General features: G+C 39.9%; 1 protein-coding gene across 19 annotated transcripts in view; it reads left to right on the top strand.

The window, feature by feature from the left end:
- MYT1L (myelin transcription factor 1 like) overlaps positions 1 to 27,519 on the top strand; it is a 322,031-nt gene that overhangs the window by 14,173 nt on the left and 280,339 nt on the right. For 5 of the 19 annotated variants that reach the window (XM_064145924.1, XM_064145921.1, XM_064145929.1 and 2 more), the window contains exon 1: positions 22,967 to 23,176. The exons of 4 other annotated variants lie outside the window; for them this stretch is intronic. The gene's annotated coding sequence lies outside the window, so the exon portion shown is untranslated. Of the gene's footprint in view, positions 1 to 22,964; positions 23,177 to 27,519 lie in introns of those variants that run through there. 10 more of the 19 variants (XM_064145920.1, XM_064145925.1, XM_064145918.1 and 7 more) reach the window with 3 other exon arrangements.

Raw genomic sequence — 27,519 nt, 5'->3', positions numbered from 1 at the left:
CAGCAGCCACTGTGCTTCAGAGACAGCTCTGCAGAGCAGGTCTCTTCCTATACACCTTTCTTTACCTCCTATCTGCCTAAGAGCAAGCACAGATTGCCACAACGTTAACTGCAGCCAACTCCAGTGGAAAATAAGGGCACATGACAAGAGTGCACATATGTTAATGACTCATGCACCCTTCACTTCTTTATTTGTCATTTTATATGTTGTTTGTTACAGTTAATAAATTTTTTATTTTGTGATAACCGTGATGCATTTGTTCTCTCTAAAAGCCTTCTGTGAAACACCCTTTTCTTATATCTGCTCTTCTTGCCAAATTTACTAATTGAAGTTAAATGTTTTAGCATTGTAAGTATAGCTTGCTCAAAGAGCAGAACAAGCAGATTCAAAGCAAGACTGCCAATAACACGTGCAGGAGTATGTTTCTGAGGTTTCCAGAAACTCACATTGACTCCTAGAATTGCTCTTTTGTGTTCAGAATCACAAGTCTTTCTACTCTTGCTGAAAGCATCTTCATTCTTGGTTTTGTAGACATTTTAAATTTACCTAATATACATCAGAAGCCACTGGTTGAGCATTTCCTAGGTCTTTCTTTCCAGATGCCAGGTAAATAATTTCAGTGCTAGGAAAGAAAAAAAAATAAATTAGCTTTTTGTGAAATATAGTTAATAAAGTAACTGTGTCTGTACAAATATTGGGGTCTAGACAACTGTCTTTGCAGTACTATATTGCAAAAGATTCTTAAAAATGTGGGCTTTACATAGATTTTTTAAAGACACAGAATTTAATAAGACCTCATTACTTCATGCAACTACTTAAAAGTCTCACTTGTGTTTTTTTTTTTTGTTTGGAAATGAAGTGGAAATGGAATACATTGCTTACTAATTTTCATGCTTTCCTATACCTTGCAAGAGACACAGCTTTTAGACATAATAATCATGTTCACTGTAGATGCGTCAACAGCAAGGTAGTGTCAGGATTTGCAAGTTCCCACAGGCATGATGCCACTGGTTTCTCAGGGTATAAATGCTTTAGATTTTGAGGCATCTTCATTCCCATTTTGTGGTCAATGTAATCTCAAGACACAGTTGCAGGAACTTAAATTGCACTCTCTTGTATCTAAAAGCTTTGCTTCTGCTAGTGACCATGTTAGATTCGCATCATGTTCCAAGGTATCGTGAGTCTTAATGTGTTTAACCAGTTGGGGAATACTGATACTTCATGGCAAGCTTTATTTTTTTCCTCCATTAGCTACTTCTCCTCAGTATTATTTTGCTCTTGAAAATTTTACCTATGAATTTGAAACTCTGCACATGCAGGGAGAACAGGTGCTATGTTCTAAAGAGACTTGAGAACTCTGCTGATTTCACAGACCCACTTGTTCTGTATGTTTCTAGCTATATACTGAGTACTAGAAATTGGAAGCATGAAATTGGGGAAATAAAGGAAGAACCAGGGCCTCTCAGGAAAAAAACAAAGTGAAACAAGCCAAACCAACACAATGAAACAGGAACTGGGGGAGGCCAGGCCTAAACTCTTAAAATTCCTTAAGCAGAGTTCTGGGGTCTGATAGTGCATTGCCAAGTATTTTCCCCAAGACAGCTGCAGATTGCATTAATTATCCCTAATTCCAAAATTCTTCCATCTAATAGAGTGATTTAAGGAGAACATTATTTGTATGGGCCTTCATAAGTGCTTCTGCAGAGTTCAGGGATTGTCTGGACGATGCTCTTAGTCATGGTTTCTCTGTGAGAAGCAGGGACACAATGATCCTCATAGGTTTTTTTGAACTCGAGATATTCTGTCATTCAAGATAGCATGAATCCTACAGAAAGTACATTCACAAGCGCTGTTGAGTGGTATGGCTGTTACTAGGAAAGGTTTCTACTGTAGGCTGGACTTCAAAATAATTGGTTATAGGAGAAATGGAGGCCTTTTTTTACTCATTGGTAGTGTTTTGATGCAAGGAGGCAAATAAGTCAGGAGATTCCCTCTTTTTTTGCCAGCTAAGGAATGAAGAGAAAAAAAAAAAAAGAATACAGAAAACTGAAGGAAAAAAATCATAGGACATTTTTTTCAACCCTCTGCCATGGGCAGGGACAGCTCCTACTCGATCAGGTTGTTCAAGGCCCCATCAAATCTGCCTCTGAACACTTCCAGGCTTGGAGCCTCCCCACAACTTCTCCAGTGCCTCACCATCCTCATGGGGAAGAATTTCTTCCTAATGTCCAATTGATGTTCTTCCAGTTTTAATCCATTACTTCTCATCCTGTCACTACATGATTTTGGAAAAAGTCATTCTCCAGCACTTCTATAGCTCCCTTTAAATACTGGAAGGCTGCTTTAAGGTCTTCTCCAGGCTGAGAAACCTCAACTCTCTCAGCCTGTCTTCAAAGGAGAGGTGCTCCAGCCCTCTGATCAGTTTTATTACCCTTTTCTGAACCCAAGCTAAGAGTCTCATGTCATTCTTGTGTTGGGAACTCCAGAGATGGACACAGGCACTCTGGATGGGGTCTCACAAGAGCAGAGTAGATGTGGAGAATCACCTCCCTAGACCTGATGGTGATATTTCTTTTGATGTAATCCAGGCTATTGTTTCTCAGTAGCTTTCAGTAAATTAGGAAATCAGCAGCTTTCTTGACAAATTTATCATTGGTGCATAGTATGACTTTTCATAGATGAGAATTACAGATTTGAGATCAGAGTTTAACAGTTTTTAAAGAGGAAATTTTGCCCTCATTGTTAACTGCAACCTTAAAATGACTAAAAATGTCTCAGTTAGTGTTCACACATACGTTTAAACTGTTATTCTTTCTGCTGAAACATCAAAATGTTAGAACCATGGTAACAGCAAGAATAATTTACCAGACAACCACATTAGAACACGGAGACAATACATTTGCATGGCTGCATTTACTGAGCCAGTGGCCTAATCCTGTTCTACCGAAGTCACTGTGGATTTCTTCAGGGGAAGAAGGCGTTCTGCATTAGTCTCTAGCTTTTTCAGCTATTAGCTTACTTTTCCGGTATGTCTTTGAGAGAAATTCAATTTAAAATATAATTATTAACCCATGCTTTATCAGTTGTATTCTTGATTGCTTTATCATTTTGCCCAAAGGTCTGAATACTAAATATGAGTTTGTCATGTCATTGCTGTAAGTAGTTTCTTGATTAGCCATTACCTTACCTGTGATAAGCTTAAAAACAATCATCCTCAAGAGATATCACACCCATGACACAAGCCAGGAGATATTTTACTGGCATCTCCAGAGGCAGATTGCTGTAACTGTTTACAGGTAGCCTGAAACACTAATGATCAAAATGGTTTCAAATCAAAAGGTATCAGTTATTTGTAGTAACCAACCTTTCTCTTCAGTAAGCAGTCTATAACTGATAGATTCGTCATCATTTGTGGTAAGATCATGACTGCTGCTGGAAAATAATCTTTTAAACATGTTCAGCTGTTGCTTCTTTTCTTCCCTCTTCATAATAACATTGTAACTTGCCTTGAACTTTACTTACATAATTAAAAGAATCTGCATGAAAATGGAAAAAAAAAAAAACAAACCCAAATTCTTTAAGTGCCTAAACTCTTACATGCATCATGCAGGACAATAAGTAAGTTTGAATGCATTGCTGCAAATCTTGAGAACCAACTAGGGAGTTTGAACAATATGATCTTCAGAGCTCCCTTTCAACTCCCACCATTTTTTGATTTTGTGTGTTTGCAGAATCAGAGTCTAAGCATTTGAAGTTGACATCAAGTTCCTTACTTAGAGTTTTGAGGCAAAATGAGCTACTTATTCACAAAAACTGGAGAACTTTTTGAGTTCTTGTTATACAGTGTAATGAAAAAAATTCTCCTTTCAGAATGAAATAGTTTGATATTCTATTAGAAATGGCTTTTTTAGTATGCCCTCAATTTATGCCACAAAATAAATTACAATTAAATCCAAAATACTTTTGGTTAAATCAGATGATCCAGTTGAACTTGTATAACCAGTACTCTTTGATTTGTCAGACATCTCCTTTTAAATTAACAAGATCGCGTAAGTTAGCCTCATATGTCAAAGCTTTTCTAAAGCTAAAATTGAAGAGATTTATATGATACTGTCTCATACAAGTTTCCTTAGTTCAGTGACACTGATATCTGTGCATCTGTAAATACCACCTAAGTGGCTTGTTTTTCCAAGTGCTCAGCAGGCACTGCTTGGAAGCCTCATTTCTCTGGTTAGGAGAAATGAGAGGAAAGTGATTCTCTCAACATTAAGCATCTGCATTTGGGCCTGTGTGGTCAAAAAATGGTTTTCAGCAAAATAACTGTAATCACTTGAGGTTTGTTTACAGTTGTGGAGATTTCTGGTTTGTCACTTTATGGCAGAGCTACAGAAAATAGATTTGGATACACCTCATTGCTTGTCTAACGTTGTGCAACTTCTTTTATCTTGCAAAATGCTTTTGCGAATTATAGATAGCTTTGCATATAAATTAGCTGTAGGCTGCTTTGCAGTATGCTGTTAACCTCATCCTTTTGCCCCTTTTGCCCTTTTTTAGAGCTTATAGCAGCCATTGCATCTTGACATTTTGAAGGTTGGCAATGTGACATGAGAGTAGATTTGCAAGAGTTACTACCAGCATTTCTAAATCAGGCTACTCACTAATTTTAGAATGTTTTGTGAAAGCCACTACTATGGGCCAGTGAGAAAAAGAAAGTAAGAAAGGAAAGTAACACCCAGTTCCTCTTGATGCTGGTAAATAGTATGATGTTGTTTTTCAGATCTGTGACACACATGACTGCTTAAGAGATTTTGGGTTGATGCTACCACTTGAGAAGTAATCTGAAAAAAGAACAACAGGAGTAAAGGTGTAAGATGAGTCTTTACTAGCCTTTGCCAGGTGATCAGGGTGGAGGTGTGTGAGTTCATTCTTTTTCCACGCAGTGATTATTTTTTGTCATCTACTTATTTGTCAAGCCAGTGGAAGTCTTTCCCCACCAAAATGGTCAACTATGGGTGTGGGGCATGCAAATACACCTGGACTGGCTTTAATCACACAGTTTGTATTGGAATAGCTGTAGAAGGTCCAAAGTGGTTGAGAAGATTCACAGTAGTTCTATTAGTTTGTTGGGGTGTTTGTTTGGTTGGTTTTTGTTTGTTTTTCTTTTGGTTTTTTTTAATGGTGAGAATCTGAAGCAAGAAATTTTCTGAGTCTGACAGACTTATCAAGATAAGCAATACAGTAGGCTGGATAAAGCACAATCCATGTTTCCTTCCTGATGTGTGTTTTGCAAGTAGACTTTTTGGAGAATGAGTTGATTGTTAAGCACCTGAGATAGCATTTTATGATTGAGTGACACAAAACATTTGTCTCCAGCATACCCTGATGAAATCTTAAAGTTGTATGTGCTGACCAAAAAATTAAATAAGTGTAGAAGCAGTAGTGCTTTATTTGATGACAAACCCCCAACAAACACCATACTTGTGATAGCTAATCTTTGTAATTAACAGGTCATCCAAGAAGTTGTTTTGGTATAGAAACCACAGGAAAAAAAGAGATTGCAAAGGTTATCTGGAGATCCAATCTAGTCCTCTTCTCAAAGGGACTTGAACCATAATACATAATACAGCCATAATGCAGTTCAAAGTTCAGTCTACACAATAATATGCAAGTATTGTGGAAACATGAGAGGCTGTGAGAAAAAGAAATGAATTCAAATCAGGTTCTCTAACTCTGTTTCAGTGTTCCAATAGAGTATCCTGCTATAGCTATACCTACTTCACCCAATATTGCCATGTACAGGCAATTTTATTTCTGGCATCTCCACATGTCACTGGGAATAGAATCATCCCTAGAGGCAAGAGTTGACTCTTCTGTTGGATCAGGTGGTGAAAGGGAATCCATAACATCTGCACAGGTCAGAAAGGTGGGAGAAGAATGCAGGAGACCAGTGTCGTGGACAAATATCTTTAAAAAAACCCCCTTTACTTATTTTCGCTATTCTGAAAGATCATTTGGGAAGGGAAATTCTATTTTTGCTCATGGAAACATATATCTATTGCAAGCTAGAAATTATATAGAAGAACCAATTTGATACCAATAGGGAGATACCATGGCTGGCCAAATAGGTCCTTCTCATTTTAAGTTCTTTTATTGAATCACAGAAGTTAAAGTGAAAAGTGTGAAAAAAGAGGTAATGTTCAGAGGGATGGGACAAGACAGGGAGCCATGAACTTCAGCAAACACCACTTAGAAATACAACTGCAGTAGATCAGATTGTTTGGTTGTTCAATAAATCATGATTTTATATTAAGGAATACATTGGTTTCAACTGAGAAGTGACACTGGAATAATAAAAGTGAGTATTTTTTGTGTTTCCACAGCAAAACATTACACTGCTATGTCCTCTGCTTACCTTTAAGCTAGTTAGTGCTGATCCTGAGCATTTTCAGATTTATGGATCAGAGATGACACTGAACTGTCTGATATAAAAGCAAAATGGAAAGAAAAGGGGGAAAAAAGATTTTTTTTTCTTCTGTGTGTAGAACACAGAAGATTTGTTTCATTTTAGAGAGACAAAAATCCTGAGTTTGAACACAAGTAGGACAACAAGGATCAAACTCCTATCCTAGTAGCACTAGTGTAAATTCAGCATGCCTAGTGATTGTACAGGTTATTCTGAAAGTATCCAGGTATTGCTGCAGGAAGAACTGGAATGGCTTGGAAGGGGGTGCAGGTCTGGCAGTGTCAGATCTGAATACAAACTAGATGTACAAATTTCAATTGTACATTAAAAAATATAATTTATAATTTAAAATAAAAAAAGAAAATTGGGAGAGCCTTTTAATGTTACAGAGCTCCTTTCACAAAAAGGAGCAGGCCTTCAGGCACATTTCTAACTCCAAAACACTGTTAGGCTTGACATGATTTAGCAGTTGATAGAGACTTCACTCACCTTTAAGGTTTTGATATTTTTTCACATGATATCACACATGCAGTGACATCTGTTTTGCACTCATAGTTGAAATTAGATTGTTCTCAGCAATGTCAAGAACAGATCAAGATGGAGTCATAGGGGATAGTGAGATGTGGAATCACTTGGAGCCATAGTATAAAGCTTTATGACTGACAAAGCAGGTGCACTTTTCTGCAAGGACCATCTTTTTTATTGTGTGTTTTTACAGCACTTAGCACAAAGTGTTCAGTTGTGTGACTTAGGCTACTGGTGAGAATAACATATGTATGTTAGACATCCTGTAGAGACAAGACTGTTATTTCACTGTGAGTCAAGGTCAGCTGTGGGTGAAGAACATGGCACTGGCTTATCTGGCTATCTTGTGTGAAATACAAGTTAAACCTTGTCTCTCACCATGGATTTCAGAGTGAAACAATTGTAGTGTAGTGTTTTAGAAAAGCAAACAACATAATTACTCTTTTTATTCTCTGTATCTGAAGCTGCAAAGCCAAAACCAGCAGAGACTGGTTTGTGTGTAGTCAGAGGTGTTGTATATTAGAGATCTTGTATATTGACACCATATGACAGAACTCTACAATATAACAGAACCACTGAAGTCATATTTTCTATTAGTATGTTCAAGAGACAAAATAGGGCCACTATTGGGAAGACAAAATCTCAGAATTATTTTGGTTGGAAAAGACCTTCAGGACCATAGAGTTCAACCATCATCTAACTACCAATCCTGGTGCTAAGAAAGGTAAGACGCACTGTTCTAACTGTAGGTGAGACACGATTCCCATTTGCCTCAAATGCAGGTATGCAAGTGATCTGGTGCAAAGGATTGCTGAAGATAAGCTCTTTCAAACCAGGACATCTTTTTGATGTACAATGTACTTCAAGTATATTGAAGACTCAGTGTACTTTCATCATTCCAGACAATTTCAATGGTAATCATCTTTGATTTTGGTAATGTATGGGTGTGGATCTCTGTAGCAAGCTGAAAATTCAGCAGAAGTCTTAGTTAATTATAAAAATCCTGAATATATGATTTTGCTAAAAATATGCTTGAAATGGAAGTGCAGGAATATGTCACTCTCTGTAGTTACAAGCTATGGCTGATATTTATTCTTGGAATGAGTGTCTTGTACCCTAGGAAAAACTATGTGGTTACCTAGTTTTATAGGTAAGCTGTAGAAACAAAAAAGATTTTATCTAAATAAAGCAAAAAACCAAACAAACCAACCAAAAAACCAAAATAGCCCTCCCAACCTCCCTAACTCAACCCCCCCCCCAAAAAAAAAAGCTATGAAAGTCTTCTGGTAATGAGGTAATATGACCTGATACATTCAATCTTGCTTTGGGACAAAGGAAAGGGTTAGGTGACCTTTTGAGGTCTTGCTTCATAGAATCATAGAATCATTTCAGATGGAAAAGATCTTGTAAGATCATTGAGCTCAATCACTATCTAACTCTACCAAGTGTGGTGCTAAACCATGTCCTTCTGCACCACATCTCTGCTTTGAAACACTTCCAGGAATCGGAACTCAACCACCTCCCTGGGGATCTTGTTCCAGTGTTTGAGAACCCTTTCTGTCAATAAGTTTCTTCTCATCTCCAATCTAAACCTTCCCTGGTGCAACCCAAGGCCATTTCCTCTTGGCCTATCACTAATTATTAGGAAGAAGAGACCAACATCCACCTCGCTCACATCTCCTTTCGAGGAGTTGTAGAGTGTGAAGGTCTCCCTTCAAACCTCCTTTTCTCCAGACTAAACAACCCATGATCCCTCAGCAGACCTGCTCTCCAGACCCTTGATCAGGTTTGTTGCCTTTCCTGTAACTGCATAGCTGCACACCAGAGAAATACAGGAAGAGAAAGCAATGTAAGGAAGTGAAACTCCAGGATTTTGCTGTTGAATGAGGCTGATTCTGCCTTTCAAGAAATGCAGAGCCATTGGGGACTAGCTAGCTGCTGCAGATATTGGTAATGATTAGTCACAGCAGTGTGGACTTGGTGTCAACTACTGTCAGAAGGTGCAAAGCAAAAAAAGTCTAAGCTCGGATTCATTTAACCTTCATCTTGGCTCAGTCTCTTGGGGAAGGAAATGCTTTTGAGAACTGAGGAAGTTTTGTAGAGTAAATAATGCTGTGAGACAACAAGTTAAGTTCTACTAAAATGCAAATTTGTATACATCTGGCAGAATAAGTTGCATCCTGGTAGCTGTGATAGCTTAGGACTATCATAATGGGCATTATTTGTTTACTCCAGCTAATATATTTGGAAAACATACACATCTTTGACAACTGAGGCTTTTCTTTTATTCAGAATTGGAAGGTTCTCATCTCTCACACAAGTTAAAGGAGGCAGCTGTGTCCTGAAAGCATAAGAACTGCTGTTTTGCTTGAAGAGAAGAATAAGAGGGGATCTCACCAATTCACACAAATAGTGAAAGGGTGGAGGTTATAATGACGGGACTGCGCTTGTTTCAGTGGTGTCCAGTGATAGGACAAGTGGCAATGGGCACAAATGAGAACACAGGAGGTTTCTTTGAACTTAAGGAAAAACTTCTTTGCTTTGAGGGTGGCAGAGCCATGGACCAGGTTGCCCAGCTAGGCTATGGAGTCTCCTATTCTGGAGAATTTCAAAACCCATTTGGATGTGTTCCTATGCAGTATGATGTAGATGAACCTGCTTTAACAAGGAGGTTGGACTAGATGATCTCTGGAGATCCCTCCTAACCCCCACCATTCTTTGATTTCATGATTCTGTAAGTGTGGTTCAATGGTATCTCCCCACATCAATCTCTACATTAGAGCTACTTAGAGTAAATCGGACCATTGACTGTTTAATGTCTGTATTTCGATGGTGCTTAGGGTATCAACTAATTTAAAGCTTAAATGGGAGTTCCTCAAATACGGTAAGGAAATGTCCTCTTTCCTGGTTTGCACTCCGTAGATGTAGGATGGAACTGTGTGTCTGTATCTTTAAGGAAGCTGACTCCTTCAGTTGCAGCAAAGGATGATGATCTTCTTAAAATCAGTGTTTATGTCAGGACTCTAGAGATCCAAAAGCAAAACATGTTTCAACACTATACATGATTGAAGTAGTGACATAGTTGGTTGCCTTCTGGCCTGGTCTGATTACTGGTAGGCCCTCCTCTGTCCATTTCCAAATTGATTGTCAAGCTGAACACATGACAATCAGTATTTAAAGACTGGTCCTATATTCTTTTATTCTTTAGACAAATAGAGAAGGCAAATACTTTGAGCTGGTGAGGAGAGATCAAACACAAGATGGTGGCTGACCCTGCTGAATATGTGAAAGTAAGAAGGATTGCTGCAAGAGGCAGGAATGGCTTCAGGACAAGTGATGCAATTGTTACATGAGATAGCAGATGCTGTGTCCAAGCTCTGATAGAAGATAACCACGCTTGTTTGCATCACTGGTTTAGGATGGTAGTCTGTTAGTGACAGGAACTTCTCTGCACAGGGTTCTTGTGCTCACTGTAAGCAATTCTGCACCAAAATGGTGGCAGAACTGAGTTGCTTCATACAACCAAAGTGCAGTCATGCTGCATATGCAAATACTGCCTAACTCTTCTTCCTAGTTGTGCCATGTTTTGCATTTAGATTGGTTTCAGGAGGCTGATTGTCATTTTAAGGATGCAGCTGTTGCTGGGTAACCATGCAGGAAAAGGAAATCCTTGAATTTGTTCCAGTCACAGTACAGGTATTTGCATATCACATTTAAATATTTTAGGGAATGGCATGAGAAACAGAGAAGCCCGTGTATCTTACGGGCTGCTCTAAACCCTCTACAGTGACCAGTTCATAGAATCATAGAGTCCACCAGGTTGGAAGTGTCCTCCAAGATCATTCAGTCCAACCTATTACCCAGCCCTGTCCAATAAACTAGACCTTTACTCAGACATCCAAAGCCATGCTACCCAGAAAGCTCAAAGGTGCTTCTGGTGCTCTTCCACTGCTTCTGACTAGGTAAATGTAGCAGGCATGACCTGGGTGAGTAAACTCTAGGTGAAACTCTGCATGTCACAGTTCTCCTAGTGGCTTTAATTCCACCAAGGTGTCACAATTAGATTCCAGCTTCCTTTAAAGGTTTTACAGACCAATTTATGATGATTACTCTGAAAACACCCAGCTTTTTATGTTAGGATCACTGGGCAAGATGTTCACCTTCTGCATCAGCATCAGATCCAAAGAATGTTGAAGATAGGTGGAAGGATCCCCCATTGTCATCTATAAACTCTGGTAAATAAAATAGAGCAAGACAAATAAATCAGTAGGGGTTAGAATGATGCTTACTTAGTGGGTCAAGATGCTTACTGAATTAAATTAATTCTGTGACATTTTAATTTAAAAGATCTCACTTTGAGATCTTTTATCATATTTGACAATATGAAGCACAGAGCAGTCAATAAGACACCCAGTACAGGACAGTTTGTTTGGTATTCCAAACAAGATTATAGATTTTGCTAGAAATTCTTTTTTTCACATGCTCTTTTCCTTTCCTGTACACAGGTACTCACATTCTTCCCCATATTCTCCTGTTACTTTTTTTTTTTGTAATGGCATTGCATTTTCCCATTTTACAAGATGGCTTAAAGAGGTCTCTAATCCCATTTTTTGTTCTTTAGGCCTGATCCATAGACCACTGGCTCTTGGCAAGAATGCCAAGACCTATAGATGCTGGAAATATATTACGGGAAACATGGAAATATGTGCTGGGCCCCTCACTATGAGAAAGACATTGAGTTGCTAGAATGTGTCCAGAGAAGGGTAGCAAAGCTGGTGAAGAGTCTGGAGAACAGGTCTTGTGAGGAGAGGCTGGAGGAATTGGATTTGTTTAGTCTGAAGAAAAAGAGCATGAGGAAGACTTTCTTGCTCTTTACAACTCCCTGAAAGGAGGTTGGAGCCAGGTGGGTGTTGATCTCCTCTCCCTAATAACAAGTGATGGGATGAGAGGGAATGGTCTCAGGTTGTTCCAGAAGAGATTTAGATTGTATATTAGGAAAAAATTATTTACTGTAAGAGTGGTCAGGCATTGGAACAGGCTGCCCAGGGAAGTGGTAGAGTCACTATCCCCAAGGGTGTTAAGAAAATGTGTAGACATGGCACTCTGGGACATGGTTTTGTGGCCATGGTGGTGTTGGGCTGGCAGTTGTACTCAATAATCTTGAAGTTCTTTTTCAACTAAAATGGCTCTATGGTTCTATGATTCTTTTCCATATATCTGTTGTCCTTCTTTAGAGCTTCCGTTTGCAAATATCTGTTCTGTTATGCAATGATGCATGTTTAAAACCTGAAAATAATTGAAATAAGAACCACACAAAGCTATAAAAACTGGGCCCTCTTTCTACCCTGTATAACATAATAGCTATTACTGAGCTGATGTAAGGGTAACTGAGGGCATAATTTGGCTCTTTGAGCTTGTATGATTGACTTCCCACCAGCATGCTCTGCACTGAGGGAGACAGACTAGTCGGCAGAACTGGGCTTCCCTTCCTGAGCAGCACAATGCCCTTGAACCTCTTGGAGCTGGAGAAAATTCCAGGACAGCAGTCAGGTTGTTCTGCAGCTAACAGTGATGATCACTCTGCACCAGTCCATACCAGGAGAATTTTGGCATCTGCTTCTGGTGAAGCCTTTCACCTTCTTCTCTGTTATGAACACAGGTGCCGCTGTGACAGATGCCTGATGTCAGAGGCCACTGAAAATGTGTGAGAAGGAGCTCCAGAAGAGAAACCAGCTTTAAACAGTCAATTATTTGTTTAGGCATGATATTAAAAAAAAAAAATATATAGCCCATACTGGGAAGCCCACTGCTTTGCTCCAGCACAACAATACGGATAGCAATTGTAATTGGAATGAATGTCTGCTCTTTTGTCATTAATTAATCATTAATTGTGGTAAACATGTTATAGGTCACAAATTCCTTACAGTTAAAACTTTCCATTATGTGAAACAGGTATATCCAAGTTCTATATCCTATTGTTTTGCTGTATTGATATATGCCATTAGTCAGGATTTTGAGAGGAAATGCACTTGGTAGATGTCTCTTGGAAGTGACCAGTGTTGGCTAGAACTAAATATAGTGCAGGTGGGAGTATGCAATCTCTCCACCAGTGCTGCTCATGCACTGTAGTGCTGACACGGCCATTCCCCTACTATGCCACTGTTGAACAGCTTCTGTAATTTCCCTGCAAACTAAGCAGTACTTCTGTGACAGAGTGAAATCCAAGGACTACTGGTGTCATTTACCTGGACCCGAGCAAGGCCCTTGACACTGTCCAGCACCACATCCTGGTGTCCAAGCTGGTGACACATGGGTTTGATGGGTGGACCACTAGATGGATAAAGAACTGGCTTGATGGCTGCACCTGAAGAGTGGCTGTCAACAGGTCCATGTCCAAGTGGAGGCCAGTGATGAGCAGACTCCCTCAGGGATCAGTCCTTGGACCAGTCTTGTTAAATGTCTTTGTCAGTGACATGGACAGAGGCATTGAGTGCACCCTCAGCAAGTTTGCTGACGACACCAAGATGTGTGGTGCAGCAGACATGCTGGAGAGAAGGGATGCCATCCAAAGGGACCTGGGCAGGCTGGAGAGGTGGGCACAAGCCAAGGTCATGAGATTCAACAAGACCAAGTGCAGTGTCCTGCATCTGGGTCGAGGCAATCTCAAGCACAAATCCAGGCTGGACAGTGACTGGCTGGAGAGCAGCACCCTTGGGGGTGCTGGTGGATGAGAAGTTCAACATGAGCCAGCAGTGTGCACTTGCAGCCCAGAAAGCCAATCAGATCCTGGGCTGCATCAGGAGAAATGTGGCCAGCAGGGTAAGGGAGATGATTCTCCCCTTCTGCTCTGCTCTGGTGAGATCCCACCTGGAGCACTGTGTCCATTTCTGGAGCCCCCATTACAAGAAGCATGTTCATGTGCTGGAGAGTGTCCAGAGAAGGGCCACTGGGATGATCAGAGGGCTGGAGCAGCTCTTCTGTGAGGACAGATTGAAAGAGTTGGGGCTGTTCAGTCTGGAGAAGAGGAGGCTCTGAGGTGACCTTATTGTGGTGAAGGGGGCCTACAAAAAAGCTGGGGAGGGACTTTTCAGGATATCAGGGAGTGACAGGACTGGGGGGAATGGAGCAAAGCTGGATGTGGGTATGTTGAGACTGGATGTGAGGAGGAAGTTCTTCACTATGAGAGTGGTGAGACCCTGGAATGGGTTGCTCAGGGAGGTGGCTGAGGCCCTATACCTGCAGGTGTTTAAGGCCAGGCTGGATGAGGCTGTGGCCAGCCTGATCTAGGGTAGAGTGTCCCTGCCTGTGGCAGGGGAGTTGGAACTAGATGATCCTTGTGGTCCCTTCCAACCCTGACTGATTCTGTGATTCTATGACTATAAGTAAGATCTTTACAGTCATTTATGTCTTCTATCCTAAACTGGACAGGCACTAAATGCTGAGAGTTGGCACACCAATCTGATATAACACTGCATCACATAGATTTTGGAGCCTGCAAAAAGCATGCTTTGCACCTCGATATAAATTTTTTGTTCTCAGACATGCTGAACTAAAAGCAGTGAAGAGGGAGGTAACAACTAATCTCTAGCAGCAAAAAGCACCTCTGAATGCAAAGGGATTCTATTTCTGAAAGTAGAACTACTTTGGGAAGTCCAAATTCTAAGTCTGTGCATAGAGAATTGTTTTAGTTGCAAAAGGCCTTTAAGATCACTGAGTCTAACCAATATGCAGCTCTACCAAGTCTGGTGCTAAACCACGTTCCTCAATAGCACATCTCTGTGCCTTAAAAACACCTCCCTAAGGAGCCTGTTTCAGTTTTTGAGAATCCTTTCAGTTAAGAATTTTCATCTCATATTTAATATAAACTCACTCTGGTGCAACTTGATGCTGTTTCCTGTCCTCCTATCACTTGTTACTTGGAAGAAGAGACAAAACACCTACCTCACTCCTTTCAGGTAGTTGTAGAGAGCAAGGTCTCCCCTCAGCCTCCTTTTCTCTTGAACAGAGCAGACTTCTTCAATCTAACTGTCTGGCATGGATCTGAGTATTCTAGTTCTTGTGTTCTCTACTCAGGGCCCAACAAAGGCTATTAGACTTGGCAGGAGGCCGCAATAGGCTCAATGAATATTTTATTCAGTATGACCCTGCGCTGGGCAGAGATTTGTTGTGAGAGGCTGCTGGCCTCAGCTGTCTTATGAAGTCGGGGTTTTTTGTCCCATTGGTTCCTTTCTTTCACCGAGTGTAAAAACTATGCTTTTGTACTTTCTGAGGATGACAGAATTGCCTTAATTATCTCCAAGACTATCTCTCAGACAGAGGGATTAATTCTTCATTCTTGCGGGATGCTAAAATCTGCATGTTGTTCACTGTTATCCCCCAGAGATCCCCAGCTGTAACACAGTAAGTCTGAAAACAACTTCCCCCTTTTCCAAGGGGAAGGGTTATAGCGATTCTCCCACAGGACACACCATCTCTGAACTTTGCTTCCAGGAATGTTCAATTCAGAGTGCAGAAATTCACCTTCATTCTTTACTCCTGAAATAGAAATAACACACAAGTCTCCAACCGTTTGCTGTAGTTCAGAGATTTTAAGGCAAGAAGGAGGTGACTGTGAGGTCCTAAGTCTGGTCTCCTGTGTAGTTCACAGCAGAGATCCTCACTTAATATTTTATGCCCAGCTGGGTACTCTTCACTGGCTTCAATATGAACTCAGCTTGTCCAGTAGAGAATGATTTACCTTAATTTACATTAGTCATAAAATAAAACTTCACCTTAGTGCAGTTACAGTGGGTCAAGTTACCTTCTTATTCTAGATTAACTTTTTCATGCAACTATGTAGATTTTAAACCCATCATTTTTCAAGACTTTGTAATGATTAATAATCAAAGACATTCTCAAGCATCCTCTATGAGCCATGTCATGTATCTAAGACCTGATTTGAGGAAAAAAGTTTCTGAATAGAGAGCTGATAAAATTATCTCTTAATATCTCTGCATAGACTAAATAAAAAAGCATTGTGTTTTTATGGTGATTTAATCTGGAGGACAATTTCTGGATGCTGCTAATTTTTTAAATGGTATTTTTAAATTATTGACAGATACTTTATAGTAGCTAGCCTACAGCCAAAGTGGTGCACCTCACTCTTGGAACTACATCTAAGCTACAATGAGTAACTTTTGAAGTATTTCTGGTCAAGGCATTGTTATGTTTTTTATTACAGACTAAACACAACACCAAGAATGACACTTAGACTATTGAAAGCTGGAGGGGGCAAGACATGCATGCTTGATCTGTGACGTTTCAATGTTTGTACCAGCTTCTTACATGGCTAAGTAACTATTTTCTTGATAAAAAAATCAGCAATTAATGTGGAGTATGTGCTACTTCTGCAGAAAGAATAGAATCACACAGCATCATGGTGACCATAAAGCAAAATATACTCGGAACTAATCACATGAGAGTTAACCCATCTGAAAGACAAGTTAACTGCAGCTGAAAGAGCTCTTTAGATAAAAAAATCAGAATATAGTCTCTGGTTGTGTATAAATACACACGTATGTTGTGAATTGTATGGAATATGAAACATAATAATGGACTAGTGTGTAGAAAGAGGAACTTTTTTTTTTGTTCATATTCTTCTTGATCATACCTAAATGTCTGCATTACATTCCACATGTTTGAGTTCTAGTTACTCTGCAATATCATGATTCAGTGCACTTAGCTAGCCATTTGTTTATTCTTGGTGGTGGGATATTTTTAACTGATCAAAATGAATGTTTTCTGAAATGTGTCTGAGATAGCAATGATTTGGCACCATTAAAGACAAGATGCTGAACAGGACAGAGCAATGTTCTAAGAGGCCAAGCCAGTGTATCTTGCTCACAGTCTCAAGGTTGAACTGACTGCCAAGTGATCAGAGAGAAATTTTGCCAGTGTTATTAACAGAACCTTCAGTTCAGGAGTGTTGGAGGATTTCTCTGGAATATGGGGCTTGTTTCACTTGCTGAATCATCTTGATTTCTTGCCATTTCTGAAGTCAGTGCTTATTTGTGTTCCCTTGTGACAGAATGTAGTTTAGAAGATTGGAATGCCATCATCTATCTAATATATCTGAGGACACAGTGACCAACCTGCTCTTAATCTACACAATAAAACAGTTAGTTTTGGTGATAATATCATTGAATACATCTGGTGGCTTGGATGCTAATAATGTACCACTCTTTGCTTGTTTTGGTGTTTTCCTGTTGGTTCATTGAGACTACTGGAAAGACCTTGTCATTAGCTTGAGTTCTTTTTCTCAAAAGCATTGAAATTCATATTCATTCCCACAAACACGAAGTCAATAAAAGCAGAAATGACCCTGTATATATTGAAGAGCTTGCCTCTCAGAAAATTTATGCTACTTGATTTCTTTGTAGTTGTTACTTGAATATTCTGTAGTACTGTTCTAAACAAGATCATCATAAAAAGAAGAGTTTATGTCCAGCATAGTAAAGACAAGCACCACTGGTGAAAACAAGAATCCACAGTGAATGTGAAAATTTACCCGCATTTTGGTATCTAGCAGCAGGTCACTAGAGTATGAGGGGACCATAACAAATACTAAGTTCCAGGGGAACTGGGAGGGAGGAACATCCCTGGAACATTTCACTTAAACATGAGGAAAAACTTCTCTCCTTTAACGGCGCTGGAGCACTGGACAAGGCTGTCTAGGGAGGTTCTGGAGTCTCCTTCCCTGGAGACTTTCAAAACCTGCCTGGATGCGTTCCTGTGCAGTCTGCACCAGGTGACTCTGCTTTAGCAGGGAGGTTGAAGTATATGGTTTCCAGAGGTCCCTTCTAACCCACATCATTCTCTTTCTGTGATTTTGCGTGTGGAGTGCTCCGAGAGAAGAGCTTTTGACCTCTTGGATCTGGATGATAGGGCAGACAGTGGCCTCTAGAGGACATTTTGCGGCACAGAAGATTATTCTCACTGGTCCTGAGATGCCAGAGAGAGAGCACTGGTGTTCTTTTTCTTACCTTCTTGTAAGTCACCTGGCAAAGCAGCTGAGGGGAAGAGGTGGGAGAGGAGAGAGTTTAGAGACTTGCAGACAGACAGTAGAGGACATGACTACAAGTGAACAGGAATTGTTTGGGAACAGAAGTGGTCCATGACAATCTAAAGCAGCAGTGAGCTAACCTGCATGATGTCAAGTAACAGATATGCCATTAAATTAAGTTAATTCTCAAGACATACACTCAAAGTTCAACCTCTGATAGCTGATGTCTTCACAAGCATCTGTGTGCATAGTGTGTCTACTATGTACAGAAACTGGGTTTGTCAAGTAAGTAAAGGAAGAAAGAAAAGAAAACAATAGATTGTATTTAATGTGGGTTTCTTTCTAAAATTGGTATTTGGTCTTTAGAATGTGTTCATTGCTACTTTTCTGTTTACCTTTGACATTTGAAAGGCTTAAAGGTGCAGTTGCCAAAGAGAAAACATCTAATGTCCTTGCATAGCATTTTAGTATGTGCTTAACCTGGGAAATATTAATAGTACTGTTGAAAAGAGAGAGGGTATTAATGATTTGCAAGCTGAGTATTTTGGTCTTTGAAAGATTTAAGGTTCACTTTCTTCTCCTTAATAGACTTAGACTGGCTGTCCAGTAAATTTTATCATGTGCGCTAAGGAAGAAACCTGAAAAGAAGTGAATGAAATATTTGTTAGGGTTTTTAATAGTCACAGAATTCTAGGGGCTCCTTGCAATGTAGTGATTATGAAATTTTCTAGGAGAAGTGTAATTTTTAAGCTGTTGGTACCCATTTAATGTGCAAAATGTTTATCCCTCTCCTCAGAAACTGAGCAGCTACAATTTAGTGGATGATTTCTTTTCTCCTCTGGTCCTGTGCTATTAATCCAGGGCAGTGCTATTTGCTTCTGTTGTTTCACCATGGGCTGCTTGATGCATTCAGAGGTGGTCCAGAGGGCTTGTTTACAAGTTGCACATGCACTTTGCTCTACATGTTCATGCCCTAACATTTCTTTAACAATAAAGCTGACTGGCTAGGAAAAAAAAAAAGAGCAAGATTGGAACTGATGCAGCTAAATTGCATGTAAATGTCGTTTCCAATTGAAAGCATTTACTATTCATATGCTGAGAATTAGTGCAGCCCTGTATTCTGGCTCTAGTGTTTGCAGCAATTCCAGTCCCAGCAGGGTGAACAGCCTGCATGATCTGTCTCTGCTGACTTCTGTCCCCTGCTGCTCTCCTTGTTTTAACATTGACTCCCACACACTGTTGCCATTTCCCCCATTTTCAATGTGTAGTTCTGTCAGAAGCATATCAATAGTAGAAAGAAGCAGGAAAAAGGCTGTATGGTTAGGTATAACATGGATGCTGCAATGAGTCCACATGAACAGTGCATCTGGCTCTTGGTCAGTTGTATTGCTTACTACATGGACAAATGCCCCCAGGTGGGACTCATGTCCTAATGTTCCAACAGAATCAGACTTCTCTCATCAAAATGTAAAAGATGCGAGAGTCTTGCTTTTCTAAGCATTCCTTCCCTCACCTCTCAGTTACTCTGTATGTGCACATCCATGCACATATACTTTCTCACATGTGATCTCTTCATATTCAACATAATCCCCATTGATATGGTTCCTATGACTTTTAATGTTTTATCTTCACAATAATCCTTCCAGACAGGCATATATTTTTATTTTATATTATTGAGAGGAACCTATGTGCCTTTTTCCAAAGCCATGCAAGAAGACTGTGGCAAGGTTTGACTAGGTGTTGACGTGGCATCCACTTGTCTACCCTTTTATTTGGCAGCAGTATTGTGATCTGGTTGGAGATTTGGGTACCTTCAGTTTCTGTTCCTTTAAAATTTGAATCACTCTGTCTGCAGAGGAAGCAGCCATTTTGCTAGCACTTGTTACTTAATGTTACACACACAACAAGATTTCTGTGATTTTTTTATTACATGTTTTAGCAGTTTTGTGATTGCATTTCAAACTATCTGAAAGAAGGGAAAAAAACCCCAACCTAAAGTTAAGTCAGTGGAAGAATGTATTTCAGGCAGAAGCTTAACTGGACCTTTGAGAAAATGTGACATGGTTAAGGAAGGGATGACATTGGGTGAACCAGGCAAAAAGATAGGAGTGCAAAGGAGATTTAAACAGGGTAAAGAAGATAATGAGGACAGCTGGGATATCTATGCATAGCAAACAATTTGCTTGGCAAATTTGTCCTTGTTCTCTCTTTGTGAATTGTGTATGAACAGATTTTTCTCAATTTTTTAGCTCTTCAAAACTATTCACAAATGGATCTTGTGAACAGATTTAACATATGTGTTGCTGGTGGACTTTCTTTACACAGTGTTCTCATTCATTGTCAGATGGCTGATGACCATACCTGTATAGTATTGGTTGTATTCCTTCTCTGGTCAGTCTGTTATGCTGTGACTTGAGTGACTACTCTCAGAGGCTTATTCTTTGCAGTGTACATTTCAAGATCAATTCAGGGATAAAATTGCTGTTAAGAATCTCTGATAAGATTTAGGAATACTGAAGGCTGTTGGTAGGGTCAAGGTCAGTTTACATGGCAGAAAGAAAAGGGCTATTTTTCATCGCAGAGTATATTTGCAGTGAATAACTTAGCTAACTGTAGGCACTGTAAATCCACTTTGGCAGATGGTTAAGTCTGTGCTGTGACCCCTTTTTCCACTCCAGGGATTGTTTCCTGAGTGTGGCCTCATCTGGGTTGGCATTTTAATGTGATGATATTTGTCAGGATGTTACAAAGCTGTCTAGATTAAGTTCCAAAATTTTGGGAATAAGAAATGGGAATTTAACATGAATCTCACATGTTTTAATTTCTCCTACCCTGCCCAACGTGCATAACAGTAAGTTCTATGGTAGTAACCACTGTTTATGTAGGAACTGTATAGTTCTTATAGGAAGCTCATTAGTTTTATGTGGTCATCCATCTAATCTACAGTTGAAAGACTAACAAGCAAATGTGAGAACTAAAAAGTTTGACATATCTGTGCAATTCCAGCAAAATAACATTAACCAGAAGTCAGATTTTTAGTTGGCAGAAGTGTAGAACACTTCTAACAAACATGCATTTTTATCATTTAAGAAATGCAAATCATGTATTAGAATCTTCATTGCAATACTGCTAGCCTTGGTGATTCCAGCCTGTCTTTTTTACTTGCAGAATACATTTTGTTAAGAAGGCCAGAATACAATGTTTAATCTTTTTTGCCCTGAGCTCACAGATGCTACTGTAGGAGTATTGCAGAGGCTGACGTAGTTTTTAGCAGTTATGTTGGTGTAACTTTGTCTCTGTATAAAAGACACAGTGAGGCAGATCTGTTAAAAGACCACAAATAAAAAAGAGAAAAATAAAATACCATATAGCTTTACCACCTTTAGTGTTACTGAGGTCTGTGGTATCAAAAGGGAATAATTCTTTTAAGTAAAGACGGTAACGTTACTCATTTAAGTTTTACTATGATGACAGTATAGAATCCACCACATCTCATCAAGTATGTCAAGTGTTATGGTCTCTGGGAGGCAAGTATGACTTAGCTCTTTCTTTCCAAACTGAAGACAGGATGGCATAATGAGGTCAATGCCAAGCATTTCTCAATGTTAGGAATTATGCAAAATTAATAATTGATATTCATTTTGATACCAGGTGAAGATGGTTAATAACTATGAAAATTGTTTATTAACATTAAATCTCTCCAGAAAACTTACTTACAATGTTTGAAATGCACGATTTGGATACTTATGCACACAGGGAACAGACTAAACTGGAACACTTTAAGAAATAACTAGCAAGTGCAAACATTAAAAATGGAAAGAGGTTCTTGGTTTCAGCTATACCTCTTGCACACCAAAGGGCTTGAGAGGCTCCTTTCTGCTACTAAGGCAGAAAGGCACAAGAGAATCTAGTTACAGAATTTCTTAGAGAAAGACTTTGAATATTTACTCACAAAAGTTAACCCCTGAGTTGTGGGGATAGTTACAGCTTCACTCAGCACCCAAACAATTTCAGGGAATTCTGTCAATGTCTTGTCAGCTGTTGAGGCTTCTGATTCTTCCCAAGCTTCACAGGGTGCTGGGGAAAGGAGGCAGACAACCTCTGATCTTCTCCTGGCCCCTCTGGGCAATCTGTGTGTCCCTTCTGGGGCTTCTTGTCTTGGTAGGTGTAGGCAGGATGTCTTCCAATGTGCAGTCTTGGCACAATGTCACGCTGGCTTTGCAGGCCTATTGTGTGAAGGCAATTATGCCTGTTCCTGGTAAACTTGAAGCAGGCAGTTTCCAGATAGTTCAGGCCCAAAGCATCAGAGCTTCTTACTGTACAGCTGGGCTAACTTATAGCTTAGCACAGCATAATGCTGCAGAAGGCAATGGCAGAATCACTGCCAGAGGCAAAAGGCAATGGCAACAGGCAGCAGCAGCAAGCAAGCAAGCATGAATACAATGGCAGAGCTCGTTGTGTTAGCTGCTCATCTCTTTTATCAATACAGCCTGAGACTAATGGGCCTTTGGACACAGAACAGGCAATCAGAATGGCAGTTAGCTGAGCTTGACCATATCAAGTGAAAAAGTAGGCTTGCTTTACCCAACCTTGGGAAAAACATAGGCCTTGCAGAAGGCAGGCACAAGCCAAATGTATGTACCTTGTTCACCACAGGATGTAAACAGAACCAAAACATGTCTGGGCAAGCCAGTACATGTTCTGGCCTATTTAGGCCTACCACAACAGTTAGGCCTGTAAAAGAGACAATGAACATCTTTAGCAATGTGTATTGGGTGTGAATGTGGCAAGGTATTATTCAGGGGCTGCAGGGGTGGCTTCTGTGGGAGGTGTTTAGGGTTTGTTGTACTAGACCAGGTGGCTCCACTCAGCTCAACAGCACACAGCTGAATCCAGCAGCCAAGAAGGTGGGACCTCTGTGACAGCATAAAGAAAGGGGAAAAGTGCTGCATGGGCAGAGAGGAGTGAGAGGAAAAAGTGTAGGAAACAACCTTGTGAACACCAAAGGCAGAGGAGGAGTGTAAGTGGGTAGAAGTGGATGTGGAAGTTCTTCTAAGCACCATGGCAGATATTCCTCTGCAGACCTTGGAGATGACAGTGGAGGTGGTATTTCCATACAGCCTGTGGAGAGGACCATGACAGAGCAGGTAATCCACATTGCAGCCTACCAGATGATCATATGCCAGAGTATGTGGATATTTCCTGAAAGATCTGTGGTCCTTGGAGAGCCCATGGAGGAGCAAGTTTATCATGAAGGACTGCAGCTAGGATAGGAGAAAGGTGTGAAGAGGAAGGAGTGGTAGAGAGGAGGTGTCATGAACTGACACCAACCTCCCATTCCCCATCCCCTTGTGCTGCTCAGATTGTGAGAGTCAGGAGGTAGAGTAGAAAATGAAGTTGAGCCTGAGAAGAAGGGAGAAATGAAGGGAAGATATTTTAATGCTTGTCTTTGTTTCTCACCGTTTAACTTTAATTGTCAGTAAAAGAAATTAATTGTCCCCTAAACAGTTCTGTTTTTCTGTTTATGGTAATTAGTAAGTGATCTCAATGTCTTTCTTAACCCCTGAGCCTTTTCAGCCCATTCCCACATCGTTTTGGGGAGGGGGAGTGAGACAATGAGTGGGTAGGTATCTGCCAACTGGTCAAGGCCAACTCACCACACAATCATATTTCCAAAGATTGCAATTTCGCATTTCTAAAAGCGATGTATCAGAAAGAGTGGATAAGTTATTTGTGCTGAAGAGCAGTATTAACAATGTGTGCACATGAACAAACTCAAAGAACTGGCACTGTGGGATGGTTAAAACGTGGATTGACGATGACATTACTTTTTGCATTGAGCAAGTTAGAGGAAGAAGCAAGTTTGGCTAGAGAAAATTTATGCCAGCAAAGGAGAAGGAAATATAACACAGAAAATGTGATTGAAGTGAATTGTGTTTGTGGGTTAGTTTTGTCCCCATAAAAACAACTTGATGCTCTTGAAGTCTAGTCACAGAGGCTCAATGAGAGTAAGAACTAGTTTAGATAACTGCAGTTAATTAGAGATGCTACTCCTCTTATATGCTTCAAATTCGGGACCAATTGTTGAAATATACGCTCACAAACATCTTAAACTTTTTGCAGGCTGATTAGATAGATGAATAAATAGATTGATAGATGGACAGAAATGTAGCTATGTGAAAAAATATTCTGAAAACTACATTTATTATTTGAAAAAAAAAATCTTAAGCGCTGTATCTTTGTACTGGATTTTTGTTCCTTAACCAACCAATGAGAGAAAAAGTGTGAAGTTTCTTGCATAATTTTTCTGACCAAGAGGCTCTACTGTTTCACTCACATGGAAAACTTGAATTTAATTCAGTAAAGATGAGACTGGTATGATTCTAAAGGTACTGCCTTACAAATATCTGTGATTGACACAGGTTTAGATATTTTGAGTAGCCTTTTATAAGCACAGTTTTATTAGGCACATTTTAAAACCCTGTGTGTCCTATGTAACACTCCATACACAGTTCTTTCAAATCTTCTTTTTTTAATTTTTTTTTTTTTTAAATAAAGGAAGGTTATCTTGGATAGAAAATCATGTTTCATGAGCTCAAGCCAAACTGCAGGCCTTGTGAAGGATTCCATCAGTGTTCAAATCGCATCAAGGCTTTCTCTGTATGAGAATGCCACTAGGAGTTATCATTTGACAGCTGTTTCATGTCTTTAGTGAGAAGGGCCAATGATATTAGTCTGGTTTCTAGCAGAGGCTTCCATATCACAAAACACATCACCTTAATTAGCATTAATTGACACCCTTTTTGGAAGTATCAATAGAAAGGCCAAAGACTGAATAAGCATGAAGAATGAATTAGCCTCTTGCTCCTGCAGATATCCCCTCCAGAACACATATGAGGCACCCAGGCTTGATAGAATGTAGGCTGAATATTGAGTTGAAAGCACTGCCAATCTTGTACTTTTCAGGAGAAGTAAATATATTGTTTTTTTAGGGGGAAAGCAGCATTATAGAAAGGTTATAAAAAGATACTTAGAAACCTACAATGATTATTAGATGAACAAAAGAATATTCTAATTCTTAAAATACAGAACAAAGAAGCATGAGAGCATAATGGCCAGAGAACAACAGGAAAAGGAACTAAAGCAGTAGGATTAACTTGAATATGTAGAACACGTAATGCAAAGAGCAACACAGGTGAAAGAGGCAGACTTATGTACATATCTTTGCAGCTGGATACAGAAGAAGAAGATGGTTTCATACACATTTGCTTCTGCTATAGTTTAGTCCCTAGCACCTATTAGGTTTAGAATCATGGAATGGTTTGGTTTGGAATAGGCCTTGAAGATCATCTAGTTCCAACCCCCTGCAATTGGCAGGAACACCTCCTATTAGATCAGGTTGCTCGAGGTGTCATCCAACATGGTTTTGAATACTTCTGGTCTTGGAACCTCCACATCTTCATGGGCAACCTCTTCCAGCGCTTCATGACCCTCATGGAGAAGAATTTCTTCCTAATGTTTCATCTAAATTGAGATCTTTTAGTTTGAAGCCATTACTCCTCATCCTGTCACTGGATACCTTTGTAAAAAGTCTTCTGTAGCCCTCTTCAAATACTGGAAGGCCTTTATAAGATGCCCCATGATCCTTCTCTTCTCTAGGCTGAGTAACCTTGACTCAGCTTGTCTTCATAGAAATGCTCCAGCCCTTTAATCATCTTTATGGCCCTTCACTGGACTTGCTTTAACAGTTATAGGTCCTTCTTGTGTTATGGACTCTAGAGATGGACACAGTACTCCTGGTGAAGTCTGACCAGAGCAGAGAGGGAAACATCACCTCTCTCAACCTGCAGGCCATATGAGTTAAGACAGTTAAGCATACTTGTTAGTATTTGTCTTGGTTTTGTCTCTGATGTGTGAAAGCAAGTGCATTTTTCATATCTAAAGGTTTTTTTCTGTGTTAATTTTATGTTGTGGGTTTTTTTTCCTTGTTTGTTTGTTTCTATAAAAGAATCAGATCAAGTTGTGTTGTGGCACCAATGTATGATAAAACATAGTAGTGGTTACACTCTAAAGTGACAGCTGCTAAGAAAAGGAAGTAGATCTATGAGAATGCAGTAGATGCAGGAATGTCAATGCTGTGTTTCCAGATGATTCACCTATTATCTAGAATGTTTCTGAAATCTTCTTGTGTTTATTGTTTCACTGGTTTTGAGCTGTGAATTTCAGCATCTGGGATTTGATCTTTCATCAATACTCTGTTCAGAGGCCATGCTGGCTTTGAGTGAGCTCTTTGCTACATCAAGAGATCCTTAAAAATCATCTAAATGCATACATTGAAAAATGCATTTCTTCTAACAGGTGATTTCAAAGGGTTACCAGTGATTCCGTTTTGTGGGATGCAACTTCATGGACACTTGCTGGGGCATTTGTTGGACTGTATAACAATCCCCCTTGTGAGACATCTGCTGGGTTCTATTCCTGTAGTTGATTTAGTCTCATTAGGGAGGTTTATTTCTTATGTTTAATTAAGAAGTCTCCTTCCAGAACTTTGACTTAATGAGTGCTAGCAGTCCTTTCAGATCAGAAGGGAAGTCTACCCAGATCCTGCCTGAAACTTAGATCTGTTTCTCAATCTCTCATTCATTCATCCTTCACTCAAAAGAAAACCAGGAAGAACAAAAAGGTTGTGTGATACGACTTAGAGGCTAATGAAATGAAACTATCAAAGCAATTCCAAATTAACACTACCTTCTCACCAAAAGTGCCCTGCCTTCTACTATTTCATGTTGTGTACCAGAGAAACTGTTAAGTAACTTGAGTATGCCAGCTCCTGGGAAACAGATCAGCTTTCAGCATGGTCTCAAAGGACTTGATTTCTCACACTTTGGAAGCTATGTGTCATTGGCCCCCTTACTGACACTCTGAACTGGAATTAAAAAAAAAAAAAGGGTTGTCACATGTCTTTTTTGGTCAGGTTTCTGGCATCCCTTGCTGGAACCCAAGAAGACCCATGCTTGTCTCAACAACTGGCACTTGGCAGTGCATTTGCTGCAGTGAATACACTGGGATATTGATACACACATGAGCAGGGAGAAGAGCTGTTTAAGTCAAAGGGCTCTACTAGCACAGGAAATGATTTAACATGAGGCTGTCCAAAGAGGTTCTGTAGTCTTCTTCTCTGGAGACTTTCAAAACCTGCCTGGTTGCATTCCTGTGCAGCTGTCCTGAGTGATCCTGCTTTGGCAGGGGGCTTGGATTCATTGATCTCTAGAGGTCACTTCCAACCCCAACACATTCTGTCTTTCTGTGATTCTATGCTTTCAGACCAACAGGTCTGTGGGTCACTGGATCAACTTCCCAGAAGGATTTTTGTGGGCTACTTGTGCATGAGATTGTATTTAGAAGCTGTCTTCACAATAGCAAGGGCCTCTGATTTGTATCTGTCTTTAAAAGTAATCAAAAAATAGGAACTCTCTCAGCTGGCCACAGG

This window comes from Pogoniulus pusillus, chromosome 7, assembly GCF_015220805.1.
Source record: "Pogoniulus pusillus isolate bPogPus1 chromosome 7, bPogPus1.pri, whole genome shotgun sequence".
Lineage (NCBI taxonomy): Eukaryota > Metazoa > Chordata > Aves > Piciformes > Lybiidae > Pogoniulus > Pogoniulus pusillus.
This window is presented reverse-complemented; position numbering and strand designations above follow the sequence as displayed.